The 8,012-nt window shown below is 28.6% G+C and overlaps 2 long non-coding RNA genes across 2 annotated transcripts; both read left to right on the top strand.

The window, feature by feature from the left end:
* The first annotated feature begins 4,414 nt into the window (after positions 1-4,414).
* LOC108566726 lies at positions 4,415-5,448 on the top strand. Its single transcript, XR_001891218.1, has 3 exons — positions 4,415-4,584; positions 4,642-5,275; positions 5,334-5,448. It is a non-coding gene; the product is annotated as an uncharacterized LOC108566726 (long non-coding RNA).
* A 1,893-nt stretch (positions 5,449-7,341) lies between these two features.
* Positions 7,342-7,954, top strand: LOC108566727. The gene is made up of 2 exons (XR_001891219.1): positions 7,342-7,488; positions 7,546-7,954. It is a non-coding gene; the product is annotated as an uncharacterized LOC108566727 (long non-coding RNA).
* Positions 7,955-8,012: the final 58 nt, after the last annotated feature.

Genomic DNA, 8,012 nt, shown 5'->3' with positions numbered 1-8,012 from the left:
TTTCTTATTGTCTCAATGAGAATTTGGTTTATATTTAAGTTAACTTTTATTTAAATTATGTAATACATTAAAATAAACATGATTAAACATTTGCTAAAAACACATACAATTTGTTATAAACTGGTGAGATTATTTATTTATAATAATAATAAAATAAAAGAAATGTGCAGATAGAATCCATCACATAACAGTTATGTGAAACAGATGAAAACCTTTGAAGTTTCATTTGTTTCACATTTACTTCACCTAACCTTAAATTGTGTATGTAAATATTAATATTTTTCCATATTCTGCGAAATGCAAAAATATAATATTGTTCAACACGTAGATAAAACATTTTCATATATTGTCAACATGTGGAAACAGCATTTCCATGGCGCGTTCTTGCCTTTGTTCATTTCGGATCCTGCGACAATTTAACAATTCAATAATTGCAAAAATAATTTTAATATAATTTACTTACAAATAATAAAAACAGCACAACATCACTATGGTACAAACAATTCCCGTAAGAGCTGCACAACCAAGGAAATCATTCGTTTATTTCACATGCGTCAAAGTGAAGAATAAAGCTGGAGTTTTCAAAATAATGATCATTGAATATTTACCGAATCCTACCGAAATGATCTTAAAAGTTACATTTTGCAATTTTTACATTATTTAGCTGTCAGATCTGATACAAAAATATCACGAACTGGTGTTTTCCAGGATTAAAATCTGCTATTATTTCATAAGAAAACTAATCCAACAGCAATATTATCCACGTCATTATCCATTATCATTATGTCATTCAGAATTCAATAAAAATCTCGTTTTCTATGTTTATTCAAAATCATTTCTTTTTGATAAAAAATCTAGTTCATAAAGTACCTATTAATAATTTGGGAAAAGTATTCGTCTATGTTATTTATTTTTTAATAATTTTAAAAGTTCAACGTCCCTTTAAAAGTTCAACACAAGAACTTATCTTTCTCAATACTATTCTCTCATACCTATGATTCCTTCAACTTCCTTCACCATCTTCTACGAATCATTGCAACGCACTTTCTATGAGACCTACAGTTACATCTTCATTCTCTTATCATCTGCACTTCATGCAACAAGATGAATGGAGAACTTCTTCACAGCGATACAACAATTTTACTATCCAAAAACTACATTCTACTCCATGTAGATAATTGTGCATTATAGTATTTTTTTTTCTAATATGGTCTCCTCACTTGAAGTTGTTAGACTGTATTGTATTAATCAAGTAAAAGGTGTAATAACAATGTAATCACTTGTGATGCATCTTTTTTTTAACACATGCGTACCTATTGTTTCATAAATAACAAAGAAGCACGAATTGCGTCTTTTGTATCGATTGTTTTATTGTCAAAGAAAATTATCGATCAAATTGACCGGTTTTGGTAGATAAGAAAATTTTGAGATTTTTCTGTGAAAATAGAAAATATTTAGAGAAACAAATACCTATTGTAATTCATAAAATATAATAACGATGTGATATTGTAATCTTTGAAAAATTGTTATACGATGATGAAATTATTTGTATAAATTAATAATTCATAACAATTTTCATTAAATATAGCTGTTGCATGGCTCTAATCTAATAATAGAAATTTTTAATTGGATTATTTATTTAAAAAATGCAGCCGAACGATATAATTAATATGCGATTGCGTGCTTCGGAAATACCAGGTCTGTAAATAAATAATCTTAATCGTAATTACGAATACAATTCCCATTATTTATTTACAATCTGAAAAAAAAATATGCAAATTACAACAATTACATGAATTATTCAAAATTCTAAATTTAATAGTTTCTTGACCACGTGTGTGTATAAAGCAAAACTTTATATGGCTGCAATTTGTATTCCATTAATAGATTGAAGAAAAAAGTAACACTTTCAGTGAGGATCGATAAGATAAGCGTCGAGTATAAAATAATATTTGGAATATATCGAATAATTCAGGAAATAAGCTGTTAAATTTGTAGTACAACGTGTAAGAAATGAAAACAGCGATTATGAACAAACAGACTGAATATGTTACAAAGTTCATCTTCATAAATTTATCTGCTATAATCATTGGAATTGTGATTATACTCTGTTGGATGTTCATAAATATGTAAGTAGATTTTTGGTGTAACTGCGTACTATAATTAATAACATTACTTGCAGAGCTGTTAAATGCCGTCGACAATATATTAGTCTGAGGGCATTCAAAATGATGCCATCAATAAGTATAGTAGATGCAACAGAACTTGAACAAGTTGATAATTAATGTCCATATTATTTTTTATTATATATAAATAATGATAATAATATTTATTTTTATTATTATATATATAAATATTGTTTAATTTCAATAACTAATCATAAAGCAAATTAGAAATTTGTAATTATGTTTTGGTTAAAACAATGTATTTAATTTTAATATTAAAAAATAAATTCGTTTTTAATATGTATGTTAATAAAAATTATTGATTTTTCAAATGAATTTATTTTGTTCGAATTGAAATGCGACTAACTTCATTTAATTTCGAAAAAAATCCACAATATATAAAATCGTCTATTGTACTGAACACATAAAAATAATAAAAGCAAATAAAAAAAATATGAAGAAACATATATAGCAGAGTTTTACTCGATTTAATCACATCGTATTAATAATGTCTAATTGCAACGTTAACCAACACGACTTAAGAGCATTGCTCGCTCAACCATGGTCTTGGTCGGAAATAGTGCAACTCATATTTGTTGTATTTGCTTGCGTGGAGTTAAGCATTGCATCCTATCAAATATTTCGTGAGTGAGTAAAAAAATACAAAAGCACTTGTATATTGAAGTAACATAATCATGATTTTTAGCACTTACTGGCCAGAGAGACGTCCTCGCAGAGTCAGAAGGCAGGAGCCTCCGATGATCGAGGAGTTTCGCACGTTCCGTGACTTGTAATCTTATGATTACCTAATTCTCATCACATGTACTAAATACTGTCCGTATTTATAAATTTATGATGCAATCAAAAATTTATAAATATCATGTTAAATGTATATATGGTGAGAAATGAAAGTTGCTAGTATAAATTTCCGGACTTAGAAGGAACATACAGTAAATAAAAAATGCTTCATTCTTTTATTTGCCGCCGTATGATTTTAAAAACTGCTTCTTTGATTTATTTTACTTCAGAGAAAACCAGCTAACGTCATTTTTATCTAAAGAAATTAACCATTATACTGTGCAAGCTTATAATAAAAAACACAAAATGTAAAGAAATTTATTTTGTAGTCCCCTTCCTGATTTTAACAGTTCATTATTTTGTTATGTCGACGTGTAAATATTTTGAATATTGTCTTCACTGTAATTTAGAACAATTACTTGCATATGATGATTTATTTTTTTTGGAGAATATTATTTTAATTTACGTTCAGATTGCTTTGTCTGGTGATAACACTGCTATTATGTGAGTAAACAACGCAAAAATATTTGCATATTTAAATTACATACTCATCATTTTTTAAATATGATGGCGCCCTCGAACACCGATAAGACGAAAACCTTCTCTCATTGAAGAGTTTCGTTACTTATAATGTCGTCATTACTCATCACATATAATAAATACTGTTCATATTTATACATTTATAGTGCATATATTGCTTAAAGATCATTTTTAATGTATGTATGATGAGAAATGCAAGGTTTGGGTAATGTTGGTCAGTTACGTATTGGAGGAATTTCATGTTATCATACAGAATACAATTCCCATTATTTATTAACAAATATAAAAATGTGTGTATAAAGCAAAATTTCATATGTCTGCAATTTGTATTCTATTAAAAGATTAAAGAAAAAAAGTAATATTTTCAGTGAGGATCGATAAGATAAGCGTTGAATATAAAATAATATTTGGAATATATCGAATTATTCAGGAAATAATATGTTGGTTAAGAAAAATTTGTAGTACAAACAGACTGAATATGTTGTATATTTTAAATATGTATATTTATATTTTATATATGTGTACAGTAAATCCCTCTGAAGGCATTAAAGATGCAACCAATAAGTATAGTAGTAACAAAATGATAAATGATGTCCGATATATAAATATTGTTTAATTTTAAGAATTAATCATAAAGCAAATTATAAATTTGTAATATTATGTTTTGGTTAAAACAATGCATTTCGTTTTAGTATTGAATAAATTCGTTTTCAATATTTATGAGAATAAAAATGATTGATTTTTTAAAATGAATTTATTTTGTTCGAATTGAAATACGTCTAACTTCATTTCATTTCCAAAAAAAATCCACAATATATAAAATCGACTGTTGTACTGAACACATAAAAATAATAAAAGCAAATAAAAAATAATATGAAGGAACATAAATAGCAGACTTTTACTCGATTTAATCACTTTCTATTAAAATGTTGAATTGTGAGAATTTGGAAGATCCTCTACAATGCGAAATGAAAGAAATGCTCGCAAATGACATATATTTATGTTTGCAAATATTGCTTTATTCTGCTGTCGCTTTTACTTGCCTCGAGTTCTGCATTGCTATAATTAAACATTACTACGCGTGAGTAAACAATACAAAACCACCTGGATGTGTAAGTTAATTAATCATCATTTTTAGTAATGACAGTCCACCGAGATGTCCTCGCAAACAACAGGAACCCATTTTTATCGAGATGAGAACATTTCGTGACCTACAACCTATTGGAAACATATAACTACCTAATTCTTATCATATGTATTAAAAAATGTTGGTATTTATAGATTTATGATGCAATCAAAAATTTATAAATATCATGTTAAATGTATATATGATGAGAAATGCAAAGAACTTAGTATTGTTGGTCAAAATAGAATTGGGGACTTGGTGTCAGCATGCATGCAATTAATAAGCTTCTTTATTTTCTTTGCGGCAATATGATTTCAAAAATAGCTCAATAGCTTTTTTTAGCTTTTGCTTTCAATGTATTTAAAAAAAATTAAAAAAAAAACTAGCTGAAATTTACTGTATTGAGCATAAAAAGAATAAAAGCATATATGTAAAAATAAACTTATTTTGTAGTTTCTCTTCCAAATTTTAACAGTTCGTGTATTGTAATGTCGTCGTGTGATCTTGATTTTGAATATTCGCTTCAGTGCGATTTAGAAGAATTATTAGCATATGATGATTTATTTTATTGGAGAATATTGCTTTACTTAACGTTCGGATTGTTTTGTATATTGACAATACTATTATTAATGCGTATAGTCTGGGAGTGAGTAGACAACTCAAAAGGATAAGCATAATGAAGTTACATTATCATCATTTCTTAGATATGCATTCCGACGGAGACGTCCTCGAAGACCACCGCTACGACGGGAACCTTCTCTCATCGAGGAGTTTCGAACATTCCGTGACCTATAACATATCTCATCGCATATAATAAATACATTTCGTATTTATAAATTTATAGTGTATCTAATATTTAAAGATCATTTTAAATGTATGTATGATGAGATATGCAAGGTTTGGGTAGTGTTGATCAGTTTCGTTTTGGAGAAAGTTCATGTGATCATACAGAAAATAAATAATATTTCATTATTCTATTTCTCATCGTATGATATTTTTTGGTTGATTAAAAAATAACTGTATAAAATTTATTTATTGTACGGAACATAAAAAGAATAAAAGCAAAAAAATATAAAGAAATTTATTTTATACTCTTTTACTCGATTTTAAACACTTTTCCTTTGAAATGTCGATGTGTGAACAACATTTCAATAATACGATTCGATGCAATTTTGAAAAATTCTTCCATCGAGAAGATTTTTCATGGATGAGAATATTTGCTTTCTCATGGATTTGTTTTTGGATTCTAGTGCTCCGTGCATTGTGGGAGTGAGTAACTAACACAATAGTAAATGCATATTGAAATTACTTAATCAACATTTTTAGGTTTCTATACTTCATGGAGATTCCGCTAAAAAGGACTAGGAAAAGGGAACCTTCTCTAATCGAGGAGTTTCGAACATTCCGTGACCTATAACCTAATGGACATCTCATGTCTCCCAACCACTCATCAATTATAATAAATACTATTCGTATTTATGATGAGAAATGCAAAGGAATGAGAAATGGTAGTTAATTTAGAAATCCGAACTTCGTATGAGCATACGGAAAATGGATAGTGCTTCATTATTTTATTTGCCGCTTATGCTTTTCAGCGTTTGCTTTCTAACAGCTTAATTTATTTTGGGCTTGCTTACAAACAAACTTTTTAAAATACACCGCTATGCCAAATATAACAAATTAATGCACCAAATAAAAAATAATAAAATGTATTTTGCAGTCTTTTATTTCATTTGAACCATTCATATTTTGTAATGTCGACGTGCGATGATTTTGAATATTCCATTCTATGCGATATAGAAGAACTATTTGCACGTGATAAATTATTTTTTTGGAGAGTGTTGCTTTCCTCCACGTTCGGTTTGTTTTCTTTGGCGATGACAATCATATTATGTTATGCATGCTGAAAGTAAGTAAACAATGCAAATGCATCTGCACATCAAAGTTACATAATCGTCGTTTTCAGGGCTATATGTCGACAAACGCAACCCCGAAGACTGGAACCTTCTCCCATCGAGGAGTTTCGAACATATCGTGACCAATAACCTATTGGAAACTCGTGACTTCTCATTTCTCATCACATACCATTCGTATTTATAAATTTACGATGCATTTAATACTTAAAGATCATTTTAAATGTATGTATGATGAGAAGTGCAAGTTTTCAGTTATGTTGGTCAGTTTGCTATTGGAGAATTATTTGCAAATGATGATTTATTTTTTGGAGAATATTGCTTTACTTAACGTTCGGATTGTTTTGTATAGTGAAAACACTATTATTATTGCGTGTAGGCTGGGAGTAAGTAGACAATTCGAAAGCATCTGCATAATGATGTTACATTATCATCATCGAAGAGTTTCGAACATTCCGTGACCTATAACATTTGTCATCGCATATAATAAATACTTTTGGTATTTACAAATTTATAGTGTATCTAATATTTAAAGATCATTTTACATGTATGTATTATGAGTTATGCAAGGTTTGGGTAGTGTTGATCAATTTCGTTTTGGAGGAAGTTCATGTGATCGTACAGAAAATGAATGATATTTCATTATTGTATTTCTCGTCGTATGAAATTTTTTGATTGATTAAAAAAAATAACTCTGTATAAAATTCGTTTATTGTACCGAACATAAAAAGAATAAAAGCAAAAAAATATAAAGAAATTTATTTTGTACTCTTTTACTCGATTTTAAACACTTTTCCTTTGAAATGTCGATGTGTGAACAACATTTCAATAATACGCTTCGATGCGATGTTGAAAAATTCTTTTATCGAGATAATTTATTCTTGATGAGAATATGGCTTTACTTTGTTCTTGCTTGTTTGATTCTAGTTCTCCGTGCATGTTGGGAGTGAGTAACCAAGACAATAGCAAATGTATATTGAAATTACTTAATCAACATTTTTAGGAAACTATACTTACCGGAGACTCCGCGAAGGACACGAAGAGAACCTTCTCTAATCGAGGAGTTTCAAACATTCCGTGACCTATAACCTAATGGACATCTCCCAACAAACAACTCATCAACTATAATAAATACTGTTCGTATTTATGATGACAAATGCAAAGGAATTGGAAATGTTAGTTAATTTAGAAATCCGAACTTCGTATGAGCATACGGAAAATGGATAATGCTTCATTATTTTATTTGCCGCTTATGCTTTTCATCGTTTGCTTTTCAAAACAGCTTAATTTATTTTAGGCTTGTTGAAATTCTGCTAACTTCACTTTGCTTACAATAAACTTGCACTTTTTAAAATACACCGCTATGCCAAACATAACAAATGAAAGCACCAAATAAAAAATAATAAAATGTATTTTGCAGTCTTTTATTTGATTTGAACCATTCATATTTTGTAATGTCGACGTGCGATG

The sequence above is a fragment of the Nicrophorus vespilloides genome, unplaced genomic scaffold, assembly GCF_001412225.1.
Source record: "Nicrophorus vespilloides isolate i.1.1-1 unplaced genomic scaffold, Nicve_v1.0, whole genome shotgun sequence".
Lineage (NCBI taxonomy): Eukaryota > Metazoa > Arthropoda > Insecta > Coleoptera > Silphidae > Nicrophorus > Nicrophorus vespilloides.
The sequence above is the reverse complement of the archived record's forward strand: the minus strand, read 5'-3'. Positions and strand labels throughout refer to the sequence as shown.